At 37.7% G+C, this 17734-nt stretch overlaps 1 protein-coding gene across 2 annotated transcripts in view; it reads right to left on the reverse strand.

The window, feature by feature from the left end:
- The window catches only part of LOC132126456 (immunoglobulin superfamily member 21-like), a 217592-nt gene that overhangs the window by 133171 nt on the left and 66687 nt on the right, over positions 1-17734 (reverse strand). The window lies entirely within an intron of this gene.

Raw genomic sequence — 17734 nt, forward strand, 5'->3', positions numbered from 1 at the left:
AATTCTACAGAACTGAAGTTAAGTTCTTTTGTGCTAGTTTTGTGTAATCAGCTATTAAATGACAATACACATAACTTATTCTCGTCTAATATTTGAAGTCATGAACACAAGATATGGAGCAACTCAAAAAGGCTCAAAGCTCTTATTGGCTCTTCAAGGGAACTTGCATTTCCCTAGTATCAAACAGGCAAAAGCATAAACAATTGCCTTAAAAAACAAAACAAAAAAAACAATACAATGTGTCAAAGTTTTTCTTTCATTCCTGATCTCAGATCTTCTCAACAGCACATCGCGCACACACAGACGTGTGAAGGAGAGCTTTGTTTGCTCCATTAATTATACTTAAGCCATGGACACTTTGCCATCTGTTTAATTTTGTCTCCAAATCAGCTTGGCTATGGATGTCCCACCCCACAAATAAACTGACGCTTCAACTAACTCTTTCTAACTACAGCTATAACACACAATTAGCTAGCAACTTCATGTAAAGGCTTTTTGAGGAGCTACACTTTATCATGGCATATGGCCAACTTTTTAAAGCACATTACTAATTAGCAAAAATAGCTGTTCTTGTTATTCTACACTAACCAAGTTTTGCTAACTTTTGTGTTGTTTCAAAAGAATTTGATGTGTAACAAATTCTTTCGCATCCATGCAGCTATGCAGATAATTCCTGATCAGCCAAATACTCCCCGTTTAGGGAGTTAATGAGCATAATTACAAAGTTGATCACATTTCCAACACACTGAAAACACATTTATCAAAATGCTTAGGTACAGCCATGAATTACAAGTGGAAGAGCTCTTTCCTCTTAAGGATAAAGACGGGAACGTCCTGCTCTATTCAGCACTCTCTCTATCTGCCTAGCAGGTGGCCTGGATCCTACTGACTGCACAGTCTATCCATCTAACCAGTCAATAATCCAGACAGCAAAAGAAGAAGGAGATCCAGAACATCAATGTGAGAAAACTTTATTTGATTATTGTATTTGTTAGCATTTATACCAAAGCCCAGTATGCATTCAATCCCCATTAAAGGAGGGAAAGATAACTGTAGATTTCTTATGTTCATCTTGAACATCACTTCATAAGGAGATATCCAATCTTGCATGCCAGTGCATGCTAGGAAATTAAGTCCTTCATAGTAGGGGACAAATTAAAATAAAACTCCTTAGAGCTCCCTGCCAATCTCCTCATTTACCTTAAAAGATTAAACATTTAATTGAAGACAATAGACTACAGATTTATTAATTTTAATGTGAAATGAGAAACATGGGGTTTTCAAAACTCTCTAGGGGAGTGATTATTACCTGGAGAATGAAATACTATAATACCCAAATCTATATTCATTGCCATGTTCAATGCAAAATCTCACCATTGACGAGTCCTAGTGATTGCAGCCTTGACGTGCTGTTTCACAATCAAATATGTTTTACATTTACATCATATTTAGATTTAACCTGATAGTGATGTCACATTAGACATTACTCTTCATTTCAATAATGCTTTAATAAAATTTCAGGACCATGGACAGCAACATGGGGATTTCCCACAGTGCTTTTACAGCAACATTTCCTTCTAAAACCCATTTATTGTTTTAAGTCTCTCAATGAATTATGCATTGTTCCCAAACAACAACTGTTGTCAAGTGCTCAAACAAATCATGTGAGCATGAATCACTACACCTCAGAATACTCTAGGAACATAAAACAAAATGATTCTCCAGACAAATTCTGTGTTTTTCAATAATCTGTCCATCTTGAGGTCTCAATTAGCTCTTGTCAGACAAAACACCTCAATTGCTCACCACATCGGCCAAGGCCTTATCACTATGTCAGACTGACAGAATTGACTTGGCAATTCCATACATTTATCTCAGTGGAAGACAGAGCAGCTCACTCTAAGCCTCAAGGGAAATAAGAAAGCAAGGATAAGAACAAATTCCAGTAGATCTACGACCTCACTTAGTTTTAAAATTCCCAAACTGTGATGGAGCCTGAACCCCAAGAAATCACTTTCTCCCAAACTTTGTCTTCTAGAAATTGAGTCACTTTCTGGGTCCTAAAGCAAGAGCACAGATTGCCGAGAACACAATATATGCGTTAAATGCACCATATGGATACAGGCAGATGGACTTTTCTATAAAGGTACAGTTCACCCAAAAATGAAAATGTGCTGGAAATTTATTCAAGTTCAGGTCATCAAAGATGTAGATGAGTTTGTTTCTTCATCAGAACAGATTCAGATCAATTTACACTTAACATCACTTGCTCACCAATGGATCCTCGGCAGTGAATTGGTGCCATCAGAATGAGCTGATAAAAACATAACAATATTCCACAAATAATCCACACAACTATCACAATCAATCAGTTAACATCTTGTGAAGTGAAAGGCTTCCATTTGCTGCATAAGTTCCTTAGATCCACTGAATGCTAAATTTCTCAAAATCTGTTCCAATGAGGAAACAAACTCATCAACATCTTAGATGGGTTTATTCTCAGCAAATTTTCATTTTTGGGTAAACCATTCTTTTAAATTATGAAAAGTGGTTCAGAATAAGAACACATTCCTACAGTAAGATGGTCTGCCAATGCAACCTGTGGAGCATCCTCTCTGAGATCTAGCTGCACCTCGATGTGCTTGTTAAAGAATCTTAATTTAATCATCACGCTCAAGGGATCTTTACACTGGAGGAGATTTGAATGGATAAGCCTCGAGAGCTACAGGTCATTAAAAGGAGCTGAAGCTCTCAAATAAAATCCCTTCCACTTAGCACCCATACATCCATAAAGAGATTTGGAAGTCTGGAGAAATTGTTCCATTGCAAGCGTATGTTCATATGCAGTATTTTTATTTAAATGTCAAATTATTTAGTAGGGTAAAATAATAAGATACTTGGATACCAAGAGCCATAAAATCATCACTTAAACACAAATTGGGACACTTAATTCTAGCTGAAACAGATTTACTTTAGTATTTGTGTATTAATGTGTTTGTGTGCATTAATAGATAGATAGATAGATCCAAAGTAATCTATTTGGTAAATAGACCAAAGCAGGTCAAAAGGATTCAGCCGATGAGATTAACGCAAACTTTATCATCATTACTCCTTTTAAATATCAGATATTGCAAACACAGGTCTACACGCACACATAGAGATAGATAGATAGATAGATAGATAGATAGATAGATAGATAGATAGATAGATAGATAGATAGATAGATAGACAGACAGACAGACAGACAGACAGACAGACAGATAGATAGATAGATAGATAGATAGATAGATAGATAGATAGATAGATAGATAGATAGATAGATAGATAGATAGGCACAAACACACATACACACATTTTCACACAAACTTTAAACGTGTAAAAACACTGAATAGTGCTTTTCTCTACTTCCCTAGATGAACTAAATGAACTCCTGCCAGCATTTTAATAGCATCCTTATGGGGTCAATGCTTAAACAATATAGACTAAAGAATAAATTACAAATTGTAAATTGGAACCAGTCCTGTACAAAGAACGCTGATGTAACATACTTCTTTTGTCCGATCTTTTCTTTCTGTATTGTTAATCGTTCAGCTTTTGAAATTCAAATGAGACACAGTTTCCCACCCGGTCACGGCTACGGTAGCCACCTCCTTTGCAAGCGTTTGTATATGCCTTAGTGTTGGCATGCTAATTTTGGGGCGAAAAATGGCTACGAGCAGGATGGTGTGATATTGTGTGACTTACTGATATGGAAAGAGCCATGAGCAGGGATTTTAAAATAGCTCAATACATGGACTTGTGCACTTGGGTTTGAGCAGTCTAAATTTCAAACACTTTCCCCCTTAACCGATGTCCAACCGGGAAAGCTCTAGTTTTCATAAACCTTCACAAGAAATTACAGCAAACATACAAAATATTTTAATGACAGTGCAGACTGCCATAGCAGGAATATGAGTGTTTGGAAGGGCTCACTGATTTTCTCCAATAACTATGCCCATGGGCGAGTGGTCAGGCTTGGCTAAGCCACAAAGTCTCTGGCTAGAGCTATCTTAAGGAAAGACCATGACCGGATTACCCAATTATATGGAGTGATGATGAGGGGGTCGGTCCAGAAGTTCACTTCGCTATCGACCTAGATGTTAACCACACAGGCAGTTCAATTTTTACTTCACTGCTACATGTTACATCACATGCGTCAGCCTACAACTCAACTGTAATTGAATCAATCTCATAACACCTTCTAGCAGAAACACCATCCGTCATCTTTGTGCCGGAGACTAAGAGTCAAGTACCCCCCCCCCCCCCCCCCCCCCCCGATATGATTTGTCTTCACATTTTAATAAAAATATTAATGAGGTTAATAGGAAGGACTGCTAACACATGGGCATTCAAGAAAACTCAGGGTAGCAGATTGTTTACATCCGAATGAAGGACACAGTCAGCATTTAGACCAAGGCCACATTGGAATTCAGTATGGTAAAGCTAAATGATTTAAAACCAAACAATTATTGGCATATACAGTACATATACGTATTCAGTCTGTCTAAATCCCTCTCAGGCCGTCTTCCATATCACCAAGGAGGGCATATGTTCACACCTGTTCTGGACTGCTGGGAAATCAGCTCAATCCAGCAAAACCTCTGACAGATGACACATCCTGTATCCCGTCACACCTGGGTCTCCCCAATGCTCAATCCTTCCGATGTCAACAAACTGTAAGCATCATGCCCTAACCAGCATAAACTCACATCACATAACTGTCTGCTGCCAATCTGGGCACTCGCTCCCATGGGCGGCAGGATTCAGCTTGTCAATGTGAAGTTGAGGGACAGATACAACAACCAGAATGTAAATAGACCAAAGCAGGTCAAAAGGATTCAGCCGATGAGATTAACGCAAACTTTATCATCATTACTCCTTTTAAATATCAGATATTGCAAACACAGGTCTACACGCACACATAGAGATAGATAGATAGATAGATAGATAGATAGATAGACAGACAGACAGACAGACAGACAGACAGACAGACAGATAGATAGATAGATAGATAGATAGATAGATAGATAGATAGATAGATAGATAGATAGATAGATAGATAGATAGATAGATAGATAGATAGATAGATAGATAGATAGATAGATAGATAGATAGATCAGAAAGAGCAGGAATGACAATCTGCCGCTGCTGGCAACTTGTTAGCACCTGATGCTAATTATGCCACCACTACCATAAATTCAGCATTACATCTCTCCTTTTCAAAGGTACAGTTCTCCTTGCATAAACAAGTTGTCCTTGAGGTCTAAGAATAAGACGATGACGATGTCCACATGACCTTCACTTCCCTTGGTACAATAAAGACACCACGCCTCCTCTTTTTATAACACTTTGGTCACAACATTTTTTCCTTTTTCATTTGCACATTTTAAAGAGCCAGTCACCATCAATCTAACAGTGTCAACCTCCTCAAAATACTTAAAAAACTTATTTTGACTGATCAACTGCAGAATCTTTTAGACAGTTCTGATGCCAGTCCCCTGGTCTCATATAGTCAGATTTTGATTGGCAGTGAGTCACTTCACAGATTATTCTGCCCAAGAACCGCCCACTTAGACAGGAAGAGACATCTGAACACATTTAAAGCGGCCAGCCAAATTTTATTTTGTGTTCATGTAGCATTCACTATTGGACTTATGAAAACCAGTGCTTCGTGACTATCCTACTGCATTCTATAAAAACACTCTTTCAATTCTCTCTATTAATTCATTTACATAAATACAACTAAAATGCAATTCATACATACACTAATATATTTACATTTTTGTATTAATATTTATTTTCATATTTCTAAGGGGCAAAGTCAAAAATGTCATAGTGATACAAATGCCATCTTTGCATAATACAGAAAAATACTCATTAAAAAAAGTAATCTTTATTATTAAGTAATAATCATTTTTATTGTGAAATATTTTAATAATAAGATTATCAAATTATAAAAACTGCAAAAACGTAAAAAAAAAAAAAAAAAAAAAACATAGAAAGGACCCGTACAGACCATAATGATTATGTGTCAAGGTCAATAATTATTAATAAATATATAAAGAAAACATATAGATAAATATATCACTAAATTAAAGATCAATATATATATATACATCCATTCCTTGCATAAATCAAGAAATTACTGTCACTGCAGCCAAGTTCAACAATAAATAGTATGATGGGTTTACCATGCAGTAAAGGTTGAACAACAATAACCTGGGGCTGTCAGCAATCTTTGCATGTTTAGATGTTACATTATCATTTTTTTTTACCTTTTTATGACAGGACGAGGTTAGTACAGTTATAGTCTCGCATAGCCTGAGCTTCAGACTGACAGCAGAAGGTCTGGGAACACTGGGTGCTTTAAATGGCATTAGTTAGTTAGTTAACTACCACCCAAGAGTCCATATGACTGACAGGTAAAACATCCAATCACGGTTTGTTTTGTGCCCCATCAGTTTAGGTGTGTGGAAATGTCTCCACAATAAGAGACCGGTGTATAAAACTCTTGGGCATATTTAAAAGAGTCATTGCAGCGAACTTTACATATTTCACATACTTTTGAAAATCCAGCGTTTAGTTGATCCCAATAAGCACTCGTTGTTACAGTTATAAACACTACAGCTTTCTTCTTCATGAAGGGGATTGGCACCATGACATCTTTGTTTCCAGGAGGAACGTAAAAGAACGCAACATCTCTCAGAAATCCTGCAGAATTCAATCATCAGATGACAACTTTGAAACTCCTGGCCAATGGACTACTGTAGTATACTGTAGTATAGGTGGTAAAATGTCATGTCAAAATCTTAAAACTTTGCTTAATAAGAAGGGGAAAAAATTATATAAGGAAATAGCATAACTATTTAGGTAATCCGATTGGAGCGCTTTTAGATTTATGTGCAACAAAGTGGTCCATAGGCGTCCAGTCTGGGGCTACAGGAAGCCGTCATAAATGATTAGAATAACTGAAGCTTTGAAGGCTGAACATATCTAATACCACTGGACTACTATGCCCACTCATGTGTTGACCTGAGCTTTAACTGAGCTTAAATCCACTGAACAGTCTTACAGTACATTCCATTACTCTGGCTTGTTGTGGCATTGTATTGATCTGCCCTGTGGCATAAGCCTTTGCCCAGAGGAAGTCAGACAGACCTTTTTATAGCATGCATACTCTCCATCTGCTCCTCACCTTCAACCACCACATGTATGTGAGCCTCTGCCAAGCTCGATATTACTGCTAAATGTCAGTAAGACATCTCCACTGTGCTCCTAACATTTATTAATGCAGTTCCTTTGCCACCTGGTATGTCACTGCTAAAACGGTGCCTTAAATGTCTGGAGAGATGGAGCGCAGGGCTGACATGAAGCTGCTGCAATGTCTCATAAAAAACACATCACCAAGTACTGAGTAACAAATGAATAAAAAAATAAAATAAATAAAAAATAAAAACAGTACTGCTCATGGATCGCCTCAGGAAAGCAGTTGGGATGGCTAAGTATAGCATGGACTACATAGAAAAATGCTAAATGTACAAAATGCTAAAATCATTGATATGAACCGGAACTGAGTTGACTATCACTGAAAAACAAACAAACAAAAACAAAAAACATTCAGGCCGGCAAACACCTCGCAGTAATTGGCTCATATTAACTGGTTGTAGAAGCAAGCATGGCCTCTGCCACATCTTAATCCATCAGTCTCACCATTAAAATAACATCTAATGAAAGTTTGCAAAGTGGCCTTTCTGCCATTAATAACAGTAATCTGCCAAAGGCACTACAAGAAATCTAAACACAACTGCGAGATGGACCGGGCTGGACTGCGCACTGTGTAATTCTTTGGTGTGATTAATGGTAATGGCTTTCCCAGGCATCAATGGCGAAGCAAACATCTCCAGGAAGAGAGGAATGGCCGACTTTGTTGTCTACAAGCGCTCCTCTCTGCTATATCATAAGTGGAATAAACAACCCGCTGATTTGTGGTGTCACAGACATTTTTAAGCACTTTCATGGTATCTCGCAGGAGAAAATAGGACGGAACAAAGCAGCCCTGTTGTTCCTCTCGGGAAAAAAGTAATAGATGAAATGTGTGCGTTTATGCTGAGAAAGCATCTCTGGAACAAAGCCTTGAGACACATTAAGCAGCAAGGCAACATGGCCCTTAAAGCTCAGACATGTTGTTCTAGAGAAGATTTAGAGATGCTCCTTGTTCCTCTGTGTATTTCAGAAGCAGGCGCTCCGGTGAGCGTGCATTTTAAATCTAATTCAGGAAACACTGTTGTGTGGAGCCAAAAAACTGTTGTGAGAGAAAGATAAGGAAGCGAGACCAGTAAATACAGAGATTTAATGGATCTTAAATATATTAACTTAAATGTTAACAATATCTGAAAAATGTTTTGTAATATTAAATAACTGTTTTCAATTTTAAAATATTTTTATTTATTGCTGTGATGCCAAAGCCAAATTTTCAGCAGCATTACTCCAGTATTCAGTGTCACATGATCATTCAGAAATCATTCATAAAATGCTGATTTGCTGCTCAAGAAACCTTTCTAATTATTATCAGCACTGAAAAACCTTGGGCAGCTTTATATTTTGTGGAAACTGTAATAAACTACCAACACAGATAGTACAACACAGTTTTTACCATACTTTTTTTATTAATGTGCATAAAATAAAAAACAGAAAAAATAAATCATAATGATTTCAACATTTTGACAAGTAGTGCATAAATTACATACTAATACATTATAAATTGTACCTCAATGTGAATGTATTAAAATACATAATTTAATAATAATTACATTTACAAATAAAAATAACATTTCATGTCACAAAAAAAGAAAAGAAAAATGTCCTGAACAACAATCATGACATCATGCTTTTAAAGCTATTTTTTTTAAAAGCAAATAAAATGATCTGCATGTTCCTTGGTTAAATCTATCCAAACGTAGATTGAGCCATTTTAACACTGAGTGTCCCTCTTCAACTTCCACACCTAGTTCAAGAATAGGAGATAATTTGTCTCACTAGGCAATTAAAAACCCTTCAGAAGAGCAGCAGCTGATACTGTAAATATATTTCTTGATTGCCTCTTGTTCTGTTGCCATTTTGGAAACTGGAGGGAAGAGCTAAAGAAGAACACTCTAACTTCAAAAACACACACCTTTCAGCAGTTTGAGTAAACAACGTGCAAACGATCTTATACACAAAGAGTTACTTCAGTTTGCAGAGACAATTTTATTCATTTATTTTTTTCCTCTATTAGGTAACTACAATTATTCAAGAGACTAGCAATTATGCACAAAGCTTTCCAACTTAATGAAGTGATTATAGTGGCCTTATAAATAAAAGGCACTTTAATCAAATTGGTAATGAAGATAACCACTGTCGCTGCGATTTTTAGCACTTATATAAATATAACTATTAAAATTCAAGATTAGAAATGTCTCGGTTACGTATGGTAACCCTCGTTCCCTGAAGGAGGGAACGGAGACGCCACGTCGGTGACCGACGAATATGGGATATCGCTTCGATAGACCAATCTACTTCGAGTGTAAACTAAACGAGCCAATGCACATTGGCATGCAATTATTGCATCCAGCTGCCACTGATCATTGCGTGAGTATAAGAGGGCAGCAGGTGCAATGCATACCAGTTTTTCGCTGAGGAGCCGAGCTGGGGACCCGGCAGCTCAGCGGCGGTACAGCAACCATGGCGACGGGACGTGGCGTCTCCGTTCCCTCCTTCAGGGAATGAAGGTTACCATACGTAACCGAGACGTTCCCTTTCAGTCGGTCACTCTCGACGCCACGTCAGTGACCGATGAATATGGGATCCCTATCAAAGCGCCATGGGTGCTGCCCCTTCCAGTGCCCTGTGAGAGCCACCTGCACCCCTATTAGGTGTAGGCCGGGGCTCAGAACAAGTAGCTCCACTCACCGTTGTCAAAGCACTACCTCACTGGGTGAGATAGGATAACACTGGCAAAACGTACCCGGTCCGCTTGGAGCCGGGATGCTGCGGAAGCCCCATCCTTCCCGAAGGAGGTCTCGGAGGCAAATACACATATAGCATCCGTTTAGGAGTATACGGAGAAATTTGAGGTGATTAAAACCCTCTTGGGAAGGCAGAAGTCTGCCGGGGAAACACGGGCTCTAAGGCTATACCGTGGACTATACACATATGAGTACCGCTTAGGTCTCAATATGGAACCCACCCTTCCATGGTTCTCACGGATTCATCATGAAGGTCTGGCGCCGGATGTTCCGCCGCGTCCAGCTGCTTAGGGTGATGGAGGATCTCAACAGGGTCTACAGTACAGACACTCTGGAGCGGTTTAAGCAAGCCGACACTAACCGGGGCCTCTCAGTGCCACTACCCGTTTGAGGTGAGAACACAGGAGGATACCGGCTCTACACGAAGGCTATAGAACCAAGCGAACGTGTTAGGGGTCGCCCAGCCCGCAGCTCTACAAATATCTGTCAGCGAGGTGCCACGAGCCAGCGCCCAGTAGGATGCAACACTTCTAGTTGAGTGAGCTCACATCCTGAGCCTGATAAGCCAGGGTTATGGCATCCACCATCCAGCCCCCTTCTCTAACCTCCAGGGTTGGAGCTAAACTCTGCAGGAAAATGGATCCCGCAAGCCAGATTTGAGGATCACTGGGCAAATGCAATAAAAACTAAATAGTATTTTGGGAAATTTCATAATTTCTGATTAATGAATGGTTTAATCACTCTTGACCAATAGGTGACGTTGTAACCAAAATGATGTGGCCTGGTCAGTGTGAGGTGACTGGTGCATTCAAAGTTTGGTGTAAATATGTCAAAGCTCTGCAGAGATACAGCCTCGGATCCAGTTTGGCATCTTTCCAGCAAATTTTGTTGATGTGCTAAACAAAAAACCTTTTGTATATCTACACAAAATCTAAAAAAATTTGCCAGCTTGGTAAATTTTGGTGAGAATCAGACAAACCATCTTGGACATGTTTGAAAAAGTTTTTTTTAGCACAAAAAACAAACAAACAAAAAAACCTTGCAACTTTTGGATTTAGGTGTTCATTCGACTCGATAAGAGCCAAGGATTCAGAGGAAAAAACTAAACAAATTTCCTTCTGTGCCTTAGGTTTCAAAAGTTATTAGCTTAAACATGAGTGAAATTTTGAACAAGTGCTGGTGCTAAAGAGTTTGAGATAGAGACTCCAAATTTGCTATGGTTGATGTTTAGACTGTCCTCTATCAGTGTGCCAAACTTCACAACTTTCCCAAAAGTGGTTCTGAGGGCTGCCATAGACATAAGAGCAAAAAAAAAAAAAAAAAATAAAAACACTGAAATGGAAATGGAAGAAGAAGAATAATGCCAATGGATACAATATATGCCTAAGCACCTTCGGTGCTTGGTCCCTAATAATAATAATTTCACCTCAAGAAAAACACAAAACAAACCAAAAAAAAAAATCATATCAAAATAACTTTGTGTAATAATCAACATTTTGCCGCAAAAGCTGTCGAAAGAGTTTGTTTTGAACCTGAAACAATGCTTTAAGATAATCTCAGGCAGAGAGGCAAACCAGTTGTTAATATTGAGGCCTGATGACGCCAGGAGCGTGTGCCCCATGTGTTGAATAGGCTTTCATATTCAAGGGTTTAGGGTGAAGAGAGAGGGAACTGCGAGCATTACAAGCAGATTTGTGAATGATGAACGTGGATGGCAGCTGATTTATGCTGCTTAAAAAGATGATCTGCCTCCTTGAGCTGAGACTGGGTTTTTCATGAAGTTGCTATGAGATGATGCATGTTCAATCAGAATGATTTACTGTTTAATGACACGCTCAAGCCCAGAGAGTGTAAGGCTTAGGGATGCATGACACATCTGTAATCTACCTCCTCCCTATGCATAACAAAATAGAAAGCAATCAGGAGCCCATATCAGCTGCGTCTAGACTCAAGAGTTTTAATTGCTGTGGGCTATCGACATTATCTCTTCTACTCTGGCGATTCAAGTGCTGGGGCGGTGGGGATTGTGAGGAGAGCCCGACCAAGTCTGACCAGATGCCCTGGTACCAAATTTTTTTGGATATATGGATACAACTGATTTCTAGATCTCATATACTGCCATGATGAAGGGGATAACCTTCATACTCTTTAGACATAGGCTTAAAGGTTTAGAGCTTGATAAAAATTCTTTAAAATTATTGAATTAATTGACAAATACTATACTATATAGTTCCAAAGTTTTTCTAAAAAAAAAAAAAAAATCATAAAATATGCATTACACTAAATTAAGCTACAATTTCTCTCCCTCAGCTCTCAAACATTAAAAAAAAAAAAAAAAAAAAAAACATGATAATGATTTACCGACAGCAGCATTTTAACCAGTTTTAACCCAAAAACTAAAGAGAATGGAAACCTACAACTAATTGAGCTGTATTTGCTGTTGTGTAAATGCAAATCTATTTATTATTTGTAATTTATCATACAAGAGAGAACAGGACAATTGGACACTTTTGTGGCAACGAGGCTCCAATAGTGGGCAAACGTTGTTTTGGCCAACATAAAAAATAAATAAATAAATAAAATAAAATGATTAATAATAATTAGCATAAAAATCACAAACCAATAAACACATGCAACAACCTGCACTATAAAAATGTAACAACTTGCCTGACCTTTTTGAAAGATTCCCTTGTCCTAAGTACAACTTGCCAGTGTGACAAATAGCCATACTCTCTCTATATAGAACAACCATTAACTGTTATGTTACTGTAAATGTTTGCACATTCTTAGACAAACTACAATTTGCAAAGTGAAAAATGGCCATAAACCTAATTTTGACAAGTAGTAAGAATATAGAATGTTTTCCAGACATTCTCATTTATTCATTTAGCAGACAGTTTACAAGGTGACTTAGAAATGATGAAAAATTTAAACACAAACGATAAATCAAATGGAATCCTCAATATTAGCAGAGCAATGACACAGAAAAAGTGCAAACAGAAGAGAAAATAAGTGAAGTATGATATGATAATAGAGACTGGCTTTTAGACAAATGTGAAAACCAGCTCTGATGTTAAATATTTTAATGTTAAACAATTTTGGTCTTCTAGACTCCTCGTGTACTATCATTTGTGGTCTTTTTATTTTCTCTTGTCCTCTCAGTCTTTCTTATTTAAGCAATAAATCAATCAGACATTCTGTTTTTGGCACAGGTCACAGACGGGAGGCATTCTGAGTCTGTATATCCAGTCAGATAAACAACTTATTGCAAATATCCAGTAAGACAGAGACAACAGTTCGACTTCTGTGTTCCAGATTTTATTTTATTTTTTCCTGCAAAATGCAAGGTGGACGAAATATGCTGAGCTCTGCCAAGGTCCTAAAAGGGGGGAGTCAGCAAGTTTGTACGCTGTTAATTTGTAGTTACAGTGCTCAACTGACATGCTAACAGTAATGCCCTTGCATTTATTATGGCACATGGACTGTTCACAAACCATTCGCCACAAGGCCAGTTTCTCATTTGATTTGTTCAGAATCTAGCCAACAATATCATTAAATGATGGTGGAAATAATTTGAATTTGAAAGCCTGTAGGCACAACAATCACTGGCAAGAGAAGTTAACAAGATAACATTTAACCTAACTTGAATGTGGCCTTGAGCTCTCATCAGTGGTCATGAGTCATACAGCTTAGTTAAAATCAGGACTTTAGGGAAATAAACAGCTGTATCAGGCTATATTTGCAAAGGATTTATCTTGTGTATGGATTTAGGCATGACCTAAAAATTTCAGTTCAGGCAACACAAAATGTACTAGAATGAATGTTTCAGTCAGAAGTAAACTTAATAAGTGCAAATCAAATAAAAAAGGTAAAAATGCATAATTCTAATGAATCTATCTATCTATCTATCTATCTATCTATCTATCTATCTATCTATCTATCTATCTATCTATCTACAGTATCTGTCTGTCTGTCTATCAATCTATCCACCTAGATAGATAGATATATAGATAGAAGTGTACTTGATTTCAGATATTTTTACGACGTATAAAATTGATGCCAACCCCAGATCTGCTAATTCTTACAATAACTGCACTGCCATTATATAAAAAACCTCCAAACTCAGGTCAAAAGCTCCCGAAATGTTCCCTTATGGAAGGTAATTGTGAAATGCATTAATGACATTTCTGCATTCCATCAAAAACAGACAAAGACATTTTTAGAGAACCCGCCTGTGAGAGGAGATGACATTTGCATGTGCATCATGCATGCAGCCTACACAGTGAAAACTGCTTTATAGGTTATGCAATTATGATCACATAATCAATGGAAATGAAGCAAAATCCACTCTCGTTTCCCTGTGGATTGTGATGATACAGGCTCCTCAACATTAACTTTGATGGATCATCTGTATTCATTAACACACATTCATGCCTGCATTAATGGAAATTAAGCCTTGTTTTCAGATGCCAATGCACAGCAGTATGAAATATATGCACATATTCATGCACACATACAAATATACACAAATCACTTACATATATATATTCGGTCAGTGCTGGATTCAGTAAATCTATTACTATATAAGCACATTCTGGAATTTGAAACGGGGGGGAAAAAAGCATTTTGCATTTATAAAAAAAAGAAAAGAAAAATAATAAATAATCCTACAATTGATAATTAGGCACATAATTTAAGTGCATAAATGAGGAGAATTATAAGTTAAATATTAATTATAATTAATTACAAAAATATGTAAAAAAAATCTAGCACATAAACAAAAGGGTTTCAACAAGAAAATGTCAACAAGAAAAATCTGAATAAAATATACAGTAGTCCTAAAGTAGCTAAATAAATAAATAAATAAAATAATTAATAAATTACTGAATCATTTAATTTTGATTCATTTAAACAAATAATCTGAACAAACTGATTCACTAGCATAAATCTGATACTCCAACTTCAAGAGAAAATGTCTGATTATTGGCTTGCTCAGTTGTAATCCATATAAAAAGTGTAATAAAAATAAAAATAAATAATACAAAAAATAAAACACTTTCAGTATAGGGTTTATTAATGCTAAATTGCTATTTGTTTGAAAAAGTAGCTTGTTACTGAGACATTGCTGGGAACTACTGTCAAATGTACTCGAATAATGACTAAAAAGTATGTTACACAATTTTTGCCTTATTCAATTCAGTCAAACCAAGAAGGACATCCAACAGCTCTCAAAAGAAACCCTGATCAAGATTAAATAATACTGGCTGGCAAATAGAGATTTCAATCTGTTTTAATAAGGTAAACACAACCTTTGCTGCTAGCTAAATCCTGACTTCCGGCCAGGGTAGAAGGTCCTTGTAGCAGAGCGAGGCAGATGTTGGGCTAACCTCTAAGATCAATCATGGTTTGTATGTTCAATCAGGAGACCCCAGCAATTCTGCAGGTCACATGAACAACAGCGGCCTATACGAAGGAGACAAGGATGGAATGGAAAAGTGGCTTCTGCATTGTCAATTTGGAGAGAGTTTCCAGACAATGCAAGAGCATAAATAGTAAAGTCCATTTATCAAAGTCAAACATGTGCTTTTCTGTTCTTAGCCTTATGGTGTGAGCCTTTCCAGTGAGTGATCCTTTGCATTGTTTTCTCTCTATCCACAAACTCTTGTCTCTGTCAAGTGATCCTCAAAATTAAATGTCTCCCTCATCACAGTTCAAAGACCGATAGACAGATGTGTGAAGTGGCACTTCAGACATGTAAAACCCCTCATACCATCTGTATTTGTGTCAGTTCATACTAAAAATAAATCAAAGAGTATTATGACCAGGGGCGGATCTACCGGGGTGGCATGGGGTGGCAAATGCCACCCTAAAAGAAAGTCTTGCCACCTCTGCTGCCACCCCAGTTGGCAGCAACTAATTAAAAGTTATGGCCAATTTGAAAATTTAGGAGCGCGAATCTCCAATGTCCGACTGCAGTGAATGCAGCAGCAGGGGAGGACGCCAGAGAGGCACGAGATTTGTTTGGAAAAATTTCTCAGTGCGCGTGAAGCGAGGGAACCATGAGACACAGGAGGAAAGAGGTAAAAATGGATTATCTATCTATCAAGAAATTAAGCTTTAATGAAAGCACAGACTTTGAGATGATAAATAGCTAACTTCTTGTTTATTCAATTTTTATAAAAATCAAAATCACATTTGTTATGCTAATATCTGGAGAACAACTGCACTCTTAGTATGATGTTATATTAGATTAACTATATTAAATGAAATAAACCGACCAGTGGCGGCTCATGAATTTTAAAATAGAGGAGGCAAACTAATTGTATTGGTCTGGGGATCCCTGCCAATTGTTATTATTATTATTATTTGCTTAACCAGTTTAAAATGGCTTTTTGGCAGCTTTTAGTCAGAAACTGTAAAGAAAATATATTCAATATCACTACTCATTATAAATACTTGGTAAATTATCAGCCCAGCCGCTCCGGGAGACGTTCAAACCATAGACTGTATAAATACAGGTTCAAACTAATATCTTATTTATGTCTCTATGATAGTTGGTTGATATTCCAGAAGAGAGGCTAGCCTCCTCTATGATGTTACTTTTCTCAGCACTCCTCAGCGCTGAAAGTGAACACTCGATGCTGATTGGTTCCACTGGCCTCCCCCTCCCCTTCTCTTTCACTTAGTGGTGTAATTACATCAGCAGATTCGGCACATTCGCCATAGAAAAGCGGAGCTTTCACGTAATGGTATTACAACTGTGAAATTACAAACAAAAATATATACATTCTGAGACATGAACTGAAATGAATAGGGAATTTTATTAACATTAAATCTTCCTCATTTTCACCTCAAAATTTGGGGGAACTGTGCCTCCCCTGCCTCACCCGATGAGCCGCCACTGAAACCGACTAAATCATAGTGAACGCGGGAAAATTTAAATGCGCACCCGCACTAGTCTAATCTAACGTACAAGACTGTATATGCGTACACTTTGGGTGTGTGTAAGACTTTATTAAACAAGCTAGGTAAACACCTGTATAAAACGCCTGTTATAATCGCTAACAGCGCAGACTACATCGGTGACAAAAGTAAATTGGTACACAATAATATTTTTTGGACACGACTTATTAATGACTCAGCATCATCTATATTAAAGAGAAAATAATCACGTCATACGATGTTTAATGTGAATAAAGTAAGCTAGACTTATGGACTTCTACAACTACTGAAACACAATGTTTTCTCGCACCTGACTGTGTGTGTGTGTGTGTGTGTGTGTGTCGGTGGTGGTCAGAGCCGTTAACGGCTCTGGTGGTGGTGAGGTAAAAGGGAAGCAGGCAGTGGACCAAAGCAATGTGAGGCAAAGCAGGGGGAACTCGAGATGTTTAAAACTTTTTTTGTTGTTGCTCAGTTTGCATTTGTATTGTTTTACTACTTACACAATTAGTTTAACTATATATCTCATTATATTATTTACAATACACATATTTCAATTATATTTTAGAGGGGGACAACCCTCAGATAGGGGGGGTCCGGACCCCCCCGACCCCCCCGCGATTTCCGCCTATGGTCTCTGGGAATGTGTGCTCTACTACCCACACACACACTGAAGCACGTGTGGCGTTTTCAGTTCTTCACTATATTGACGCATGATATAGGCTACACATGTGCACGCAAGCGCGCTATGA

The sequence above is a fragment of the Carassius carassius genome, chromosome 44 (assembly GCF_963082965.1).
Source record: "Carassius carassius chromosome 44, fCarCar2.1, whole genome shotgun sequence".
In the NCBI taxonomy this organism is placed as follows: Eukaryota; Metazoa; Chordata; class Actinopteri; order Cypriniformes; family Cyprinidae; genus Carassius; species Carassius carassius.